Source organism: Mauremys reevesii, linkage group 16, assembly GCF_016161935.1.
Source record: "Mauremys reevesii isolate NIE-2019 linkage group 16, ASM1616193v1, whole genome shotgun sequence".
Taxonomy (NCBI): Eukaryota; Metazoa; Chordata; order Testudines; family Geoemydidae; genus Mauremys; species Mauremys reevesii.
Window position 1 is genome coordinate 25,430,844 of NC_052638.1, and position 15,817 is coordinate 25,446,660.

The 15,817-nt window shown below is 42.2% G+C and overlaps 1 long non-coding RNA gene across 1 annotated transcript in view; it reads left to right on the forward strand.

Annotated features, from left to right (window-relative positions):
* Positions 1-254: 254 nt before the first annotated feature.
* Positions 255-15,817, forward strand: part of LOC120384702 — an 80,267-nt gene continuing 64,704 nt past the window's right edge. Inside the window, exons 1-2 of the long non-coding RNA XR_005589042.1 lie at positions 255-304; positions 3,032-3,170. This is a non-coding gene — a long non-coding RNA (uncharacterized LOC120384702). The remainder of the gene's footprint in view (positions 305-3,031; positions 3,171-15,817) is intronic.

Consider the following 15,817-nt stretch of genomic DNA (forward strand, 5'->3'; position numbering starts at 1 on the left):
AAATATTCGCTAGTTACTTAGGGACATCCAGACTGTGGCAGGTGAGTGGGGAAGGGCATTTTGGCTTTCAGTAGTATATATAATGTTACATAAAACTGCATTGAATTAACATTATTAAAGTTGCAAAATCAAGCTCTTAAGAGATAGGAAACGCCAGAATTAAGGTTGTCTGTGCAACCTTAATTCAGCATTCCTTGTGCGTGCACGTTATGATACAGTCTTTAGTTACAAGATCACATACTGTTTTTCCACAGGGCCCTCATTCAGGGCACAGGATGGACAGTGCTTACTGAATGAGCAGCCAGTAAGTATTTTGTCTTATCTTCATTATTCAGTGTATGGCTGTAGGCCTTATTTACTGCACCCTAGTCAAACCGTGCTCTGAAGACAGAATTATTAATTTCCCCAGGGGTGTTTCTGTGGCACACATCTCTACAGCAGCTGAGGGTTTCATAAATGTGAATGACTTTATTTTTGCGACATCCCTGTGAGGTAAGGGTTTGGTCTTATCCCTGTTTTACTTTTGGGGTGCTGAGGCACAGAGAAACTAAGATCCAAACCATCCACTAATTTTGGGTGTCCATCTGAGACACTGAAGACCTGATTTTTCAGAGTACTTGGCATCACATAGTACTTTACATGTTCAAGCACAGCTTCTAGTGATGTCAGCTGCAATTGCAAGTTGTCAGCACCTGAGTTTTAAGTCAGGTACCCCAAAATGAAGAATAAACTATTAGTGACCACCTATGCCAAGCTGGGTTTAAGTGACTTGCTTGGCATCACATAGGAACTCTGTGGAAGAGGCAGGGATAGAATCAAATTTTCCAGGGCAGCATTCAACTGCCTTAACTCTGAGTCCATCCTTTATCTTCCGGCATTCCCTTGCCCCATTCACAACCCACCTTCCCACTTGTGCAACAAATGGGACAAGAGTCCTACAGCCAGAACTCTTCTACACTACTCAGTCCTGATTCAGCCCCAGAGTAGACCCATCCTGTGCATTCAATGAGGAGAAAATTAAAGGCTATATCATAATGCATATGCACAGTGGGGCAAATTAGGGTTGCACAGGCAACTTTAATTCTGGCCCTAATTTTTTACTTTAAAACTTTAATAACATTATTTTAATGTTGGGTTTTTGGGTGTAACTTTGTAGGTTATTAAAAAAACAAAATGAAAAACAGAAATTCTATCATATGGGATCATAGTGGCATCCATGTGGTTCACCAGCAGGGTTGAAACCTTTAGATCCATAGCACAGACCTCTGCCCCTTGAGCTAATGGTGTAACCGATAGATGATAACCTATTACTGGTATATGGATAAGCATGACTTCCAACCTATTCCTGTCACGGCCATCTCTCTTTTCCACCCCTAGCTCCTCATCCCAGTCCAATTCTGCTCACCTAGTCAGTCCCCATATCCACTCCTCAGACTTCTCATCACAGTCCCAGGCCCAGTCTCTTTATCCAGCCATTCCTAATTCCTTCCTCATAGCTCTTTGTTCCCAATCTCTTTACCGAGCCAGTCACAGTTCCCCGATCCTGGCTCCTTATCCAATCTCTCTCTGTCTCCCATCCCTGCTTTCATTCACCCCTACTCTCCATTCCCTATCCCCCAATCTCCCTCAAAGACTCCTCATCCAATCTCACTATCCCCACAATCCCAGTTTCTGTGTTCAGACACTCCCAGTTCTTCCTCTGTCTCCCAGATCCTCATCAGATCTGTTTCCCTGCTTCCTCCTCCCCTCCTTCCTCTGCCCCACAGGTTCTCATGTCCCAAGCTGCTCCCCTTCACCCCAGCTCCTCCTCTGATCTCAGTCCCCCCACACTTACTGGCTCCCACTCTTTCCTCCCGAACTGCCATTCCCAATCCCTTTGCTCAGCCAGTGGCAGTTTCGCCCCATGTGTTATATTTGTGATCATTCCCACCTGTACTAAGCATTTTTTTCAAGATACAAAAATGCTGTCTAATCTACTTCTAAACTATATCAGTAGATCCCTACAATGCCTTATGCTGCTCACCAATAGAAGCCATACACAATAAAATATATGGGAGCAGAGTTGTGTTTCTTCTTTGTTTAATACTGTGAGTTGGAATCAAGTCTGGCATGAATTAATAGTTATAAAAAGTCTACATTTGCCCACAGTTACATGCCTGGGGTAGGACGGTTTGATGCCTTATTCTGAAAGCAGATAAATAATTGGTCTCTTGGATACTGTGTGACTGACGCTTGCTGTACAGCCAAATTAAATACAAAATCAGGTGCAACCAACATCCTTGATAACAAAAAAATGCTCCTATTTGGCTGTGAAAAGTTTTCAAGAAGAGTAGTGTGGTCTAATGGTTAGCACAGGAGGCTTGGGAGCGAGGACTCCTGGGTTCTGTTTCTGCCACTGATTCGCTGTGCGACATTGATCAAATGCCTCAGTAAAACAGGGGCAGTGATCCTACCTGTCATTCAGGGACATGTGAGACTTAATGAATCAAGGCCAGTCTTCACTAGTGGTGCTACATCAGTGCAGCTGCACCACTGTAGTGTGTCTGGTGAAGACGCTCTATTCTGATGGGAGAGAGCTGTCCTATCAGCATAATAAAGCCACCTCCACAAGAGGCTGTAGGTATGATGATGGGAGAAGCTCTCCTACCAACACAGCGCTGTCCACACTGGTGCTTGGGTCGGTGTAAGTTATGTCGCTCAGGGAGGTGGCATATTCACAGCCCTGAGTGATGTAAGTTATACCAAAGTAAGTGGTAGTGTAGACCCGGCCTCAGTATTTGTCAAAGCTGGTTCAGTCAGTGCTACAGATCATGCAGCCACAGCAGGGCTCTTAAAGGCTCGGGGCCTGATCCAAGGCAGACAGGTTGAAAGGCCAGGGAGATGTAATATCTATGCTCCAGTGCCATGTGATGTACAACATGATGTATATAGTGATTATAATAATGTTAGCCCACTAAGAATGGATCTTCTTGTTAAATTCAGGGACAGAGGCACATCACAAATGTTTCACTCTCTTCTTTCTGTTTAACAGGAAACCTCTATCCGTTATTGCCGGAACTCCTTCCATAGACACATACTCAGCAGTTCTGGATACATCCCCTCGAACGATCCCGTGGTCTGACTCTCCACCCACTCACTGCCACCTGGCACAGTAAAGGAATTTGACTCAGGTAGGTGGGGGAAAAGGTTGCATAACCAGGGTTTGATTGTCAGTATCCAAATAGGTATGGAACTGCCTACTTCTTTTGCACACACACAGCTAGTTGCCTGCTTGCAAATGAAAAGTGCATCCCAGCCTAGGCACAAATCCATGACCTCTGTGATTATATGAATACTTTTCATGCCAATCTGGTCATTCCTTTGTCAGAGCAGCAGTTTCTCTATCTGATGCTTTATCTAGCATTGCTCCCTGGCTGTTATGGAAGAATAATCCAGAAACGTTGCTTGAAAACTGAATTTGAAGATGAAATTAGTGTGCGAATCATTCCTTAGGGGCCAACAGTGCATACAATTTTGTTTATTTGTAGGTTACAGAGTATGAAAAATAATGTATGTGTTTTTATAATCTACACTAGCCATTATGCCAATCGATCCAGTCCAAATCCAAATAATCTGTGAAGGAATCTAAGGTCTGATTATTTCTTCTCTCTTTTGCTCTCGATGTTCTTGCTGCAGAAAAATGCTTATAATGGCAATTTTGTGTTACCTATTTTACACTAGTTAAATTATCAGTTGGAAATTAGTCAGAGATTAGGAAACATTATGAGGTTATAAAAAAACTGGCATGTTAAGACAAAATCAGTTAATCTTTAGCCTCACTTAGAGAGAGGAAATGTAATTGCACCATTGAACTGTGTTTTACAGGCATTATCACTTAAAAAGCCCTTCAGATAATTCTATAATTAGCAAGGGACATGTAACAGGGGAGAAAAATCTGACACTGAAGGGACTCTCTCAATGGTTTCATCCAAGAATGGGATTTAGTAGCTCGGCCAGTGCAATCTAGTGAAACAAAACGCCACTGAAAGACACAAACCAGAGTTTATTGATATCTTACAGCAAGAGACACCTGGGCCTTGACTGATTGGGAAGACTCAGGCAGCTGCTTGTGCTTATTTCTAAATAACTGAAACCCCAGCAAACTGTAGTCACAAAACGGTAAACAAGTGTTCACACTAATCAGACAACAGACCACAGTTGCTAAGAATAACTTTCATCCCAATTATTTTTTCAGTCAGGTTCACTTAATTAAAACCTACACACCTTTTTTCATACGTTTATGTTTATACAGTGCCTGTCTCCACGCACTTAAGGTGATAAGAATAGGAATAGAGATTAATTCCTGCTCTCTTTTTGTTTTGATATAGAAACAGCTACTCATTTCCTAGTGCATGGCACTTTGTAGAAGCGTCACTTAAATCTTGGGACTATTCGCTGGCACTTTGTATTGGTAGGGCTGCAGATTTGCCCCAGGGTTTGTAGAATGAATGGGATGTTCTGATGCTCTTGTCCTTGTCTAGGAAACTCAAGCAGGTTTCCAAGTGACCAAAATCAAACCTCAGGCTTTGGTTTGATAAAACTTGTCTAAAGAAATGATCAGGGTGGTGATCTAGCACGGTAAGAGGATCTCATGGGATCTCCCCTATCACACGTAACTAGAGATGATTGAAAATTGTCCACTCACATTTTTTCACTGGAATATGGTGGTTTGGAGTAACAGAAATTTTGGCAGAAAAAATAAATCTGGTTTTGTAAAAAATTTGGAGTTTTCAGTGAAATCTCAAATATATCTATCTATCTATCTATCTATATATATACACACACACACACACACACACACACACACACACACAGAATCCTCATCTACATTTTTCTTGCAAAAATGTCATTTCCCAACCAGCTCTACTTGTAACGTTTAAACCTAGACTAGACAAAACTAGGGAATGTACAATAAGGAACAACCCTGCACTGGAAGGGAAATGATTTAGCAGCATTTATGCAACAAGTGTGGTGACAAGGTAGTTGTGACCACTACATTTTATGGGATAGGCTTATGGCTTTCCCTTTCCCCTCATACACATATGGGAGCCCATATTTCCAAAGATAAGAACCTAAATAGGGCATTCACACCTTTTAGCCAATGCTTAAATTGACATGAAGTTGCATGAATGCCCATTTCAGGTGCCTGTTTGCCATTTTAAAGATCCAGATTTGGGATGGGGAGTGGTTGTCCTAATTAGGAAGCTACGTTGGAGAAACTGAGTCATCCCTCCAACACACACACCTGATAAATCCCTGATGTCCCATAGGACCTTATTTTAAACAGACCATTCCCTTGACACACACTCATCAACACTAAGCATCAGCAATTCTCCGACGCACTCTCATTTTGCTAAATGTGCCATCTCCAGCTGCTCTCAGAATCCTGGGGAATCCAGGTTCGCTGGGAAGAAGTTATTTTGTGCTCGTGAAACATTCCATTATAGGGAGGGTGCATTCTCTTCTTTAGTAAATTATGTCCATAAACCCATGCAAAGAATCCCAACCGCATAATAACACAAGCGCAGTTGCTTAGGATTCAATGCTGCATGTGCAGAGGTATCTCTGAGGGAATGTGAATCCTTTCCTTTGCAGCTTGGCTTCCAGAGCTGCTCAGCTGCACGGCTCTCTCACTCAAATACTCCTGAGACATGTTTATACCATAACAGAAACCAGATGTTGTGAATTAATTTTATAATTGCACTGCTGAAAAGAGGATACAACGTGGCCAAATATCACTGGGTAGCAACCACAGGAAAGTGTCCCATTAAAAATATGTAACCCAAATGGAGCATAACAGTTGGACTATACTAAACATTTGGGATAAATCCTGAAATTTAATATTAACTCACCTTTCAATTCACCTGTGCTGTCTTTGAGGGGTGTTTGGAACCCTTATTGGACTTACTCGGGGCCTGGTTTTCAAATTTAGAGGTATGTAAATATCACATATCTTGCGTGCACAATTGATCATATCTATGGCAAATGGCCAGTTAGATATACAACTGTCTATCTGCATGCATAAATACTTGAAATGAGTACACAATCATACAGTACTTATGGGCACAAGCTCAGGGCATCGCTAGCTTTGAAAAATCAGTCCCTCAAAATGGCCTGAGATGGTTACTGTTCACATCTGACGTTTGTGTTTGTGTTTTATTTAATTAATTCTAGCATAAATTAAATGGGCCAAATTTCAACATTTGCAAGCCATTGCAGCTGCTTAGATCAGGTCTGGATTTGGACCAATATGATCCGTCTGCTAGAATAATAGTTTGTCATAATCAGAAATGGGTAAAAGTATCATTTTAGTAGGCTAGAATTATTTGGTAAACAGGATTTTAGATTGCAAGATTTTTTTCAAATATTAGAACGTCAAGAATAGAAATAGTTATTCCCCATTTGCTGTACAGCCAGACTAGTTGAGTTTTCTAATAAAGTAAGTAAATAAATAAATAAATAAAACAAGGAGATGTTGCAATCTTAGCCAGATAACTCAAGTTCTTGATCATTCCCTAACTGCAGCTAATTTTGGCTTTGAAACCCCAGGCTAGTCCCACAGGACTTAAGCAACTTCAAGGGTTACAATACTTCTTTAGTCAATTAGAAACAACATAAAATTTTCCTCTCTGCTGAGGACATTCTGATGTTTGTTACCCATCCAGATAATTCCATTAGAGCTTTGCTTAAACTTGTTGACAAAGTTGCCTCAGTGTTTTGGTATAACATTAATTGGAGAAAGTCAGAGCTTATGCTACTGAATGGTCTTTGTTCACTGCTCGTAATTAATTATCTGCCTCTTAATTGGATGCTTCAGGGTTTAACACCCTTATGGTAGAATATTTATATATTCTTTGTACAACAGCTACATTAAACCAGGATAGCATAGCCCGAATTATTTGGGGAAAAGGATTGGCAACTAATAAGATGATGATTGTTCCAAAAAACAATTAGAGATTGAATGTACTGCCAGTTGGTATAAATCTTAGAACTCTTCAAGAAATGTCTTCATTATTAGTAACATTTTTCTGGAAGAAGAGAACTACAGAATTAGCATTAAGAAAGCCCTGGAAGATGAATAAGTGTTAGGTCTTGTTTGGAGCCCAAGTATCATTTGGTTCTCACCTCCTGAAATTGAAGGAGACGTTCTGTGATTTCAAGAACCAAGGTTCATGTTGGCGTGATTCACCTGTTCATGTAAAAGGGACTTGCTGCTGGCCTAAGCAGGTGTAATTCCCTTGACGTTAATGACATTGGCCAGTAGTGAATTTGGCCCAGGTTCCAAGGCTTCACATACCATAGATGGTGGATGTGTGTAGGCCTGTCCTGCTGCCAAAAGATAACTTGCATTTTGGCTGCTCAAAACAGGTAAAAAAAAGATTCAGCAATCAGATGGGGATTTGCTGGCTGTAAAGAACTAATGTCATTCTGTCCCCAGGCGCCATTGTTGGGATGCTGCTGTGCTCCAACAGTCCCCAGCTGTGGAACAGTCCTCTGAGTGTCATTACAACTGGGTGTAATTCAGAGCCATTCATTCTGAGCCCTGTGGATGCTCTAGATTATGTCAGAAGCCAAAATGGTCCCCATTAATGCCCAGGATAATGAAGGGCTAAGGGGGCATGGACTGACCTTTGCCACTTCCCTCAGTGGCATAAGCAGAGTGCTGAAGCAGCTGAAGATCTAGCTCAATGTCATTTCCAAAATGCATCATTTCCATGCTCCTCAGGAAGGGTTAATACAGGTCATTCACAAACCTCTGAGGGAAAGGAGAATAGTGATGTGGAGGAGAAGATAAACCACATTTAACAACACCACTATCATTTTACATTTATCTTCCAAAGAAGCATGTTTTTCAGATGACTCTTATGGAGAAATGCAGAAAACAGAGATTGCTACCAAAAGCCAAATGCTAAATGAATCAGGTTCTTTGCTCCCTAGTTTCTTAGGAAGTAGAAGTAGCACAGATAAGAGATTAAGATCTTTACAGAGCAGCGGGAAGCACTGTCCATTACTGAAAGGAAGTCACTTTAACTGCTGGTAATTTGGGTGGCGCAACTGTAAGGTGGACAATTTCTCCTGTTGCATCACAATCAAACCTCCATATCTCACCATCTTATGGACAGATCACTAAGTTACTGTCAGAAAACACTTCTGATGCTTTTGACTTCTGTAATTATGTTCCTTCAAAGGTGTTTGGTGGGAGATAAGAGAAATGTAATGAGAGACTTTGAGTCACTAAAATAGTCTCTATTTTGACAGCTCTTTCTGAGGACACACACATTTCATGAAACCCTGAAGGTGCACTAGTACAACTCATGATCTTTGGAACTAACCATCTAATTATAAAAGCACCTTATTGTATTGGAGCATGAGCTTTTGTGGGTGAATACCCACTTCGTTGGATGCATGTGTAATAGTAATTTTCACTGTAGTGCAGTTTCCTTATAAACAATACATGCTTTGTGTACACATAGTGACTGGTTCTGAGGTATTTACACAAACAAAATTGTCATTGGCTTCAGTGGGAGTGAGTAGGGGCCCCTATATATGATAATGTACAGAATCTAGTACACTCCTGTATATCTGAATGGCCAGGGGGACATCTGAAACTTCCGAATAACCGGGTGTTCAGATAAACAGAAGTGCCATTTTGAGTTGCTGTTTCATTGATATAGAAATTTATCCGAATCCACAATGCATCCCCCATGTAGCCCTACTTTAGCACTAATAACTTCTCAATTAGCCTCTTAGTGCCCATTGGCACTAATCAACAGCTTTGTATTGATTAGCACTAAGAGGCTCACTGAGAAATTATTCAGAGTGATTAACATAGGGCTATATGGAGGACACGTGATTTGGATAACTAGGATTTTCAGATAAGGGGAATTCAGATAAATGGGAATGTATTGTACATGAAAATAAAAAGTACCAATAAACATGTTTAGAACCATCCCTAGCCCTTCTAAAATGCCTGTTGTTATTCGGTAAAATACGTAGTATAATGGTTTTATTAGCACTTCTTTGGGAAGGCCTGCATAAGTAACATGGGGCTTTGTCACTCAGGAGTAATGTGGTCTTTTCAAATTAATCTCCATAAAGACCCTGGGGGAAATCCTGACCCCATTGAAGTCAATGGGCATTTTGCTGTTCACTTCTGTGAGGCCAGGATTTCATCCCAAGATTTTCAAAACTCTGGAGCCTAAAATTAGACTCTCAAATCCATATTTAAATTTCTAAATAAGTGGGGCTCAGTTTTTCAAAAGTGCTGAGCCCTCACTGACTTCATTGGGAGCCTGCTGGGTACTCATCAGTTTTGAAAAACAGGCTGCTTATTTGGGAGCCTAAATATGGATGTTATTATCTACAAGTTAGGCTCCTATTTTTGAAAATCTTGGCTAAAACCTTTACTGAACAGCATATGTATCCTAACAAAAGGCCTATAGTTTCCATAACTATACACCCACACCTGCATCTGCTGTTTTCTCCAAATGCATTGAACAAAAGCATTCTAATCCCATTTAAATTGAGATCTTGCAGAACTGATGCTGTCTGGCTATGAATGATAGAGCACATCTCAGAATTTACCATTAGTTAACACCCCACCCCCTTCAACAAAATGGATAGCAGGGACAATGAGAGCAATTAATAATTGGAGTAATTTCAGAAATTTTCCAATTTTAAGGAAAATAATTGGTCCAAAGTTGCTAACTAAAGTAATTCTTTTCCGATACTATTATAGGCGTGAAGTGTTTTACCACAAAATAGCTGTGCAATTAGACATGTATTTGTCATTTCTGTGTTTATATTACTAAGATGATGGGGTAAAACCATATAGTATTATATTATTTAAGAATTTAAGACTATCTTCCTTCAGTCTCCCTTCAAAAAGGGATGAAAGACAAAATCTCTTGATGATCTTTCAAAGATTTGGCTTGCAGTCCTATCTTCTTCTTGTATGGTCTTACCAGATTTCACTAACTAAGCAGGTCTGGATCGGCACTTGAACTCGGTACATAAGAACGGCTGTACCGGGTCAGACCAAAGGCCCATCTAGCCCAGTATCTGTCTACTGACAGTGGCCAATGCCAGGTGCCCCAGAGGGAGTGAACCTAACAGGCAATGATCAAGTGATCTCTCTCCTGCCATCCATCTCCATCCTCTGACAAACAGAGGCTAGGGACACCATTCCTTACCCATCCTGGCTAACAGCCATTTATGGACTTAACCACCATGAATTTATCCAGTTCTCTTTTAAACGCTGTTATAGTCCTAGCCTTCACAACCTCCTCAGGTAAGGAGTTCCACAAGTTGACTATGCGCTGCGTGAAGAAGAACTTCCTTTTATTTGTTTTAAACCTGCTGCCTATTAATTTCATTTGGTGACCCCTAGTTCTTGTATTATGGGAATAAGTAAATAACTTTTCCTTATCTACTTTCTCCACATCACTCATGATTTTATATACCTCTATCATATCTCCCCTTAGTCTCCTCTTTTCCAAGCTGAAGAGTCCTAGCCTCTTTAATCTCTCCTCATATGGGACCCTCTCCAAACCCCTAATCATTTTAGTTGCGCTTTTCTGAACCTTTTCTAGTGCTAGTATATCTTTTTTGAGGTGAGGAGACCACATCTGTACACAGTATTCAAGATGTGGGCGTACCATGGATTTATATAAAGGCAATAATATATTCTCAGTCTGAGGGAAGGTGCTGTTGGTAATTCAGTAAGTAGCATTCTCCCCTTTGACTTACTACAGAGCCATTGCCCTAGCATGATATGATGGGGTATTGTGATGCTGGAGGTGCTGTTTTTCATTTAGCCGTATGGAGTGGAAATCCATCAACTTCATGAAAAAACTCGTACAGATACAGGCAGACATCATCTTCCTTTCCAAATGCAAACAGATGGACATCATAGTTGTTAGTCTCTAAGGTGCCACAAGTACTCCAGTTCTGTTTTTCAAAGAAGCTGTAAAACTGAGGTCCTGGTCATTTATGCTGCTCATTAGAGACCATGTGGAGCCTTTTGTAAAGTGTCCCTGCTGAATTTCACTTTGGCTGATTATGTTCTGCTTATCTATCTAGAAACTGCTATCGTTAGGGTTGCAAAACATTACAACTCTAGGTTTTCACATGTGCCTAACCTTCTAAACCATGCATCTTTGGGAAATGAAATTTTTCATGTTTGGTTTCTGCTCCAAAGTGGTGTGCGTGTGAGAATCACATTTGAGAAAGATTTCTTCAAATATTTCTGAGTTATGGGAAATTGGAAAAAAAACTATACGTTTTTCCCATTGTAGAAAACTCTTTTATGAACTGCTCTGGCACAGAATGACTGAAGGATGAAGTTTAAAACCTGGCATGAATGCTGGCACCTATGTGACCATTTGTGTGACCACATGATCATACTCTTACTCACTTTCAATAACACTACCCCACAAGTACTGCCCCTGACATGACGGACCTTTTGTGGCAAATGGTACTGTCAGAATCTGGCTCTACATAAACAAATTAGACATGCAGTTGAACCTGCCCTTGCCTCCTGTTCTTATGAAAATAAGACCCCTGAATGCTAATATTTTAAAGTACTGAATCTTCTCTCTCTCTCGCTCCACTTAGAAGTGAAACATGGGGGTGTGGAGGAGAAAACAACCCCGCAATCGATGTAACAGCTTTTTGCATTTGATTATTGGGGTCTCTTTGTCGGTATTTGTTCAGTGCCCAGCCCAGTGGCACCCCAGTCCTGATTGGCTTGTTAGCTGCTAACATAATAGACATGGTTATTAATAATAATAGCTGCACTGGGGGCTAAAACCCTGGGGTGAAATCCTGGCCCTAATGAAATCAGTGGCAAAATTCCCATTGCCTTCGTGGAGCCAGGATTTCACCCCCCAGTGTAGACAAGGACTCCCTTGCTGGGAAAGACAAAATGCAAAATATTCTTGAAGGGCTGAGTGGTTTGTTTTGTGGAATAGGGCAGGATCAAACTGATTAATCAGCCAGGGTATGTTCCCACCTTCTGCCAACAGGCTTGTGGGGGTGGGAGGTCCCCATGTCTTTCAGGAATGCAAATCCATTAACCCTTAAGCCTTAGTTTATTATATGTTGCTCCGTTCATTTCCCTTCTCTCTTTTTCTCCTAATCTAGGGGTCTATTCTGCTATCAAAACACAAGTCTTTTGCAGGAAACTTGTAATGCTAATGGCAGCTCTGTGTAAATAATTCATGTGCATGAATGAGAACAGACCATTAAATTTCTCTGATGTGTTTTTGTGTGTGTGTGTGTGTGGTGGGCAAAGAAGGCATTTTAAGGCTCAGCCCATGTGCTTTATCTGTGTCCTCAATTCCTCTCATGCTTTTTTTGAGTGAAATGCATTTAAAAGTGTAGCTTGAAGCATCTTGGTGACTAATGTGAATTTTTCCCTTCCAATAGTCAGGCTTTCAGATTTTCGGGGGGGAAATTCTTCAAGATCCTATTTGAGGACTTAGTTTGTTCTGTGCCTCCTCTCCTCTGCATTTAGAGAGATGCCTTTACAGAAATCACACTGAAAACATGACACCTGGATCTGGTTCTGAATGTTCCCACTCTTCCTTTCAGTGACTCAGTCTGAGTTCCCTGCCAGTGTGGGTTTTCTGCTGTTTTCAAGGGTCTCACTTCATTGTGTGCCCCATGGTGCTGTTCAGGCTCACAGCAAAGTTCATCATCCACACCAGTCATATGGCAAGAAACTCCTGAGCTTAGATGGGCTTCTTATCTGACGGTTTGCTAGTCTGGCAAAGTGGGCTCACCACAACCACAAATGACCTCAACGGAAACAAGGGTTAGTGCTTGAAGGACACTGGACAGGTTTTCCATTGCAACAGAACAATGGCCAGCAACAAGTCACCCCAGAAATTGTGACAGCATCGGGCAGGATTTTAAATGTGCAAAACTGAAAGCCAGAGACCACACCTTTAATGCCAACTCAGAACTATGTTTAGAGCATCTGGTTACGCCAGTCTGGGAAGCTAATCCCTGGAGATTTGAAGGTGTCTGGCAAAGAAACTCATTTTGCTTCAGGCTTCATTTGAGAAAAAAAAAACTAATATTTCCAGTTTTGTAATTGGTCTTTGGCAGCCATACTGCATTGGTTTACAGATTTACTCTGATTATAGTCTACAGCATGCATTGCAAATGAGGAGTTTTGTGAACCTTTTCAATAGGATTTTGAAGAGATGTGGGGCTTAATTCAGAGCAGATATAATTGGGTGAAACTCCCCTAAATTGATGGAGTTGCCTCCTTTACATCAGATTTGAATTTGGCCCTTAAGGATAATATAAGGCCAAAGGCAGCCCTCGTTTACACTCGTGCAAAGGGGTGTAGCCAGTGGGGTATGGCACGGAGCTATGCATGGATAAAGCCAAACCGAGGGACAAGTTCAGCTCCTAGTTTATTCAGCTGTAAGACGTACGTCAAGCTACAGCCTAGCCTTGATCTTTACACAGACTTTTCCACTGACAGCAAGCGCTGTATGAGCAAATGGAGGGTTAATAACTCTAAGGGTAGATAAACATGGTACTATATGGATTGAGTTGAATCGTTATTTGATTTTGTTCCTGCATTGTTCATGCTGATCATGGCTTTTCCTCATAGTGATACTATCGGGCATATGCTGTGCCCATAAAATACCATCAGCACATTATGGCAATCTAAGGACAGTTCCATTGCAACTCAATTGCTGATGGTCAGTCTCTTGTTGTTTTTACTTTATTTAAAAAACCCTAATGATTTCATCTTGAAACCTGTAGTTTTTAGGTCTGTCAGTGAACCAAAACAACATCCCTTCATTCAGCTACAGGCTTTTTGTTACATCCCAGCCCCTCTCATCCTCTGTAAGCTGGCTGCTTTGTAAGCAACTTGGGCAGGGCCATCTCCAGACTCCAGCGCGCGAAGCGCGTGCTTGGGGCGGCATGCCGCGGGGGGCACTCTGCCTGTCGCCGGGAGGGTGGCAGGCGGCTCCGGTGGATCTCCGCTGGTCCCGCGGCTCCGGTGGAGCATCCGCGGGCGTGCCTGCGGGAGGTCCACCGGAGCCGTGGGACAAGCGGACCCTCCGCAGGCACGTCTGCAGGAGGTCCACCGGAGCTGCGGGACCGGCGACCGCCAGAACGCCCCCCGCGGCGTGCCACCGTGCTTGGGGCGGCAAAATTCCTAGAGCCGCCCCTGAACTTGGGCAGGGATATCATTTGTGAAACACCTATGAGGAGATTTTCAAAGGCACAAAGGGTATTTAGGCACCCAGTTCCCACCAATTTTTAATCAGAAATCCATGGGAACTGGCTGTCTCTAACTCCATATGTGCCTTTGAAAATCTCCTCCTTAGAGCACAATGGCCAATATATGTAAATCATAAGCAAACAAATAATTAAAATGAAGGATGTATTTCTTTGTGCTGCCCATGCTGGGAACTCCCACAGAGGGAGCCAAGCATGGAAGGTTTGCAGGATCAGGCCACAAATGAGCAAAACCAGCTTTACCTGTAAAAAGTCAGATAACTGCATGAAATATGGTTTGGCGCTTCTGAAATGTGTAGCCACAGAAGCGGACAAAGGGACACCAGCGTGGTAATGTAATCATAACAGTTGCACTGGCTATAAACCATAAGATACTTGCTGTTGCAATACATATTTTTCTGCTGTTGAAACATGCCACGATAGCTTTTAAACGAGGAAGCACTGGCATACCTACTGTGCAGCAGCCGACCTCTGCCAACGTCCTTCCTATATTGAAATGTGGGGAGAGAATTGCTGCTCCCCCACCTTGCCTTCCCTTTTCTTTCCTATTAGCTGATCCCTGCCTAAGAAACCTCCCCCCTCAAAAATTAGTACAACCACCATGACATTTGCTGCCATCACATAGTTCACTCTGCTTGTGTGTTCTACCTCTTCCCACACCCTGGGTCTTGCTTGTCTATTTAGACTGTGAGCATTCCAGGCAGGGACCAGTTACCGCTCTGTGTTTTTACAGAGCCCTGCACAATGGGGCCTTGCTCTTGGTTGGCCCTTAAGCATGACCATAATAAACATGATGAATAATAATAAATAATAGCAGGGGAAAGGGTTGCAAAACTGCGATAATGCCACAAAATTTAGAAGAATTGAGGAATATGATAAGGTATGAGCATAAAGTCTCTTTGATGCTGAGAATTACATTAGATTATGAGCAAGAATACCCTCTTTCTCTGCTTTGATATTCTGCTCTTTTTAGGTGTCCAGACCGTGCAGCCACATATTGGCCACTTATTGTGACCTATCAAAGGCTAAAGTGTCATGGGTCCAATTAGTCACTATTTCAAAGTTGTTTCATGATTGTTTCTATTGAAGTCATGTTTAATAAGCCTAGATGAGAATTGCCCATGGCACATTTTCCCTTAAAATGGAAGTTAAATGATCACCAAAAGAAGAACATCAAGAAATTCTAGTAACATCATAAGGGACAATACCAGATCCAGATGAGATGAAGGGAAATGTGGACTCCTCTGGCCATTGCTAAGACCTGCATTGATGGGGAGCCATGTCCAATCTTCCTTGGTTGCTATGGTGATGGGCAGGGGCAGCTCTATGTATTGTGCCACCCCAAGCACGGCAGTCAGGCGGCTTTCGGTGGCACGCCTGTGGGAGGTCCGCTGGTAACGCGGATTCAGCAGCATGCCTGCGGGAGGTCCGCCGGTCCCGCACCTTCAGTGTACCCACTGCTGAATTGCTGCTGAAACCGCGGGACCGGCGGACCTCCCGCAGGCATGCC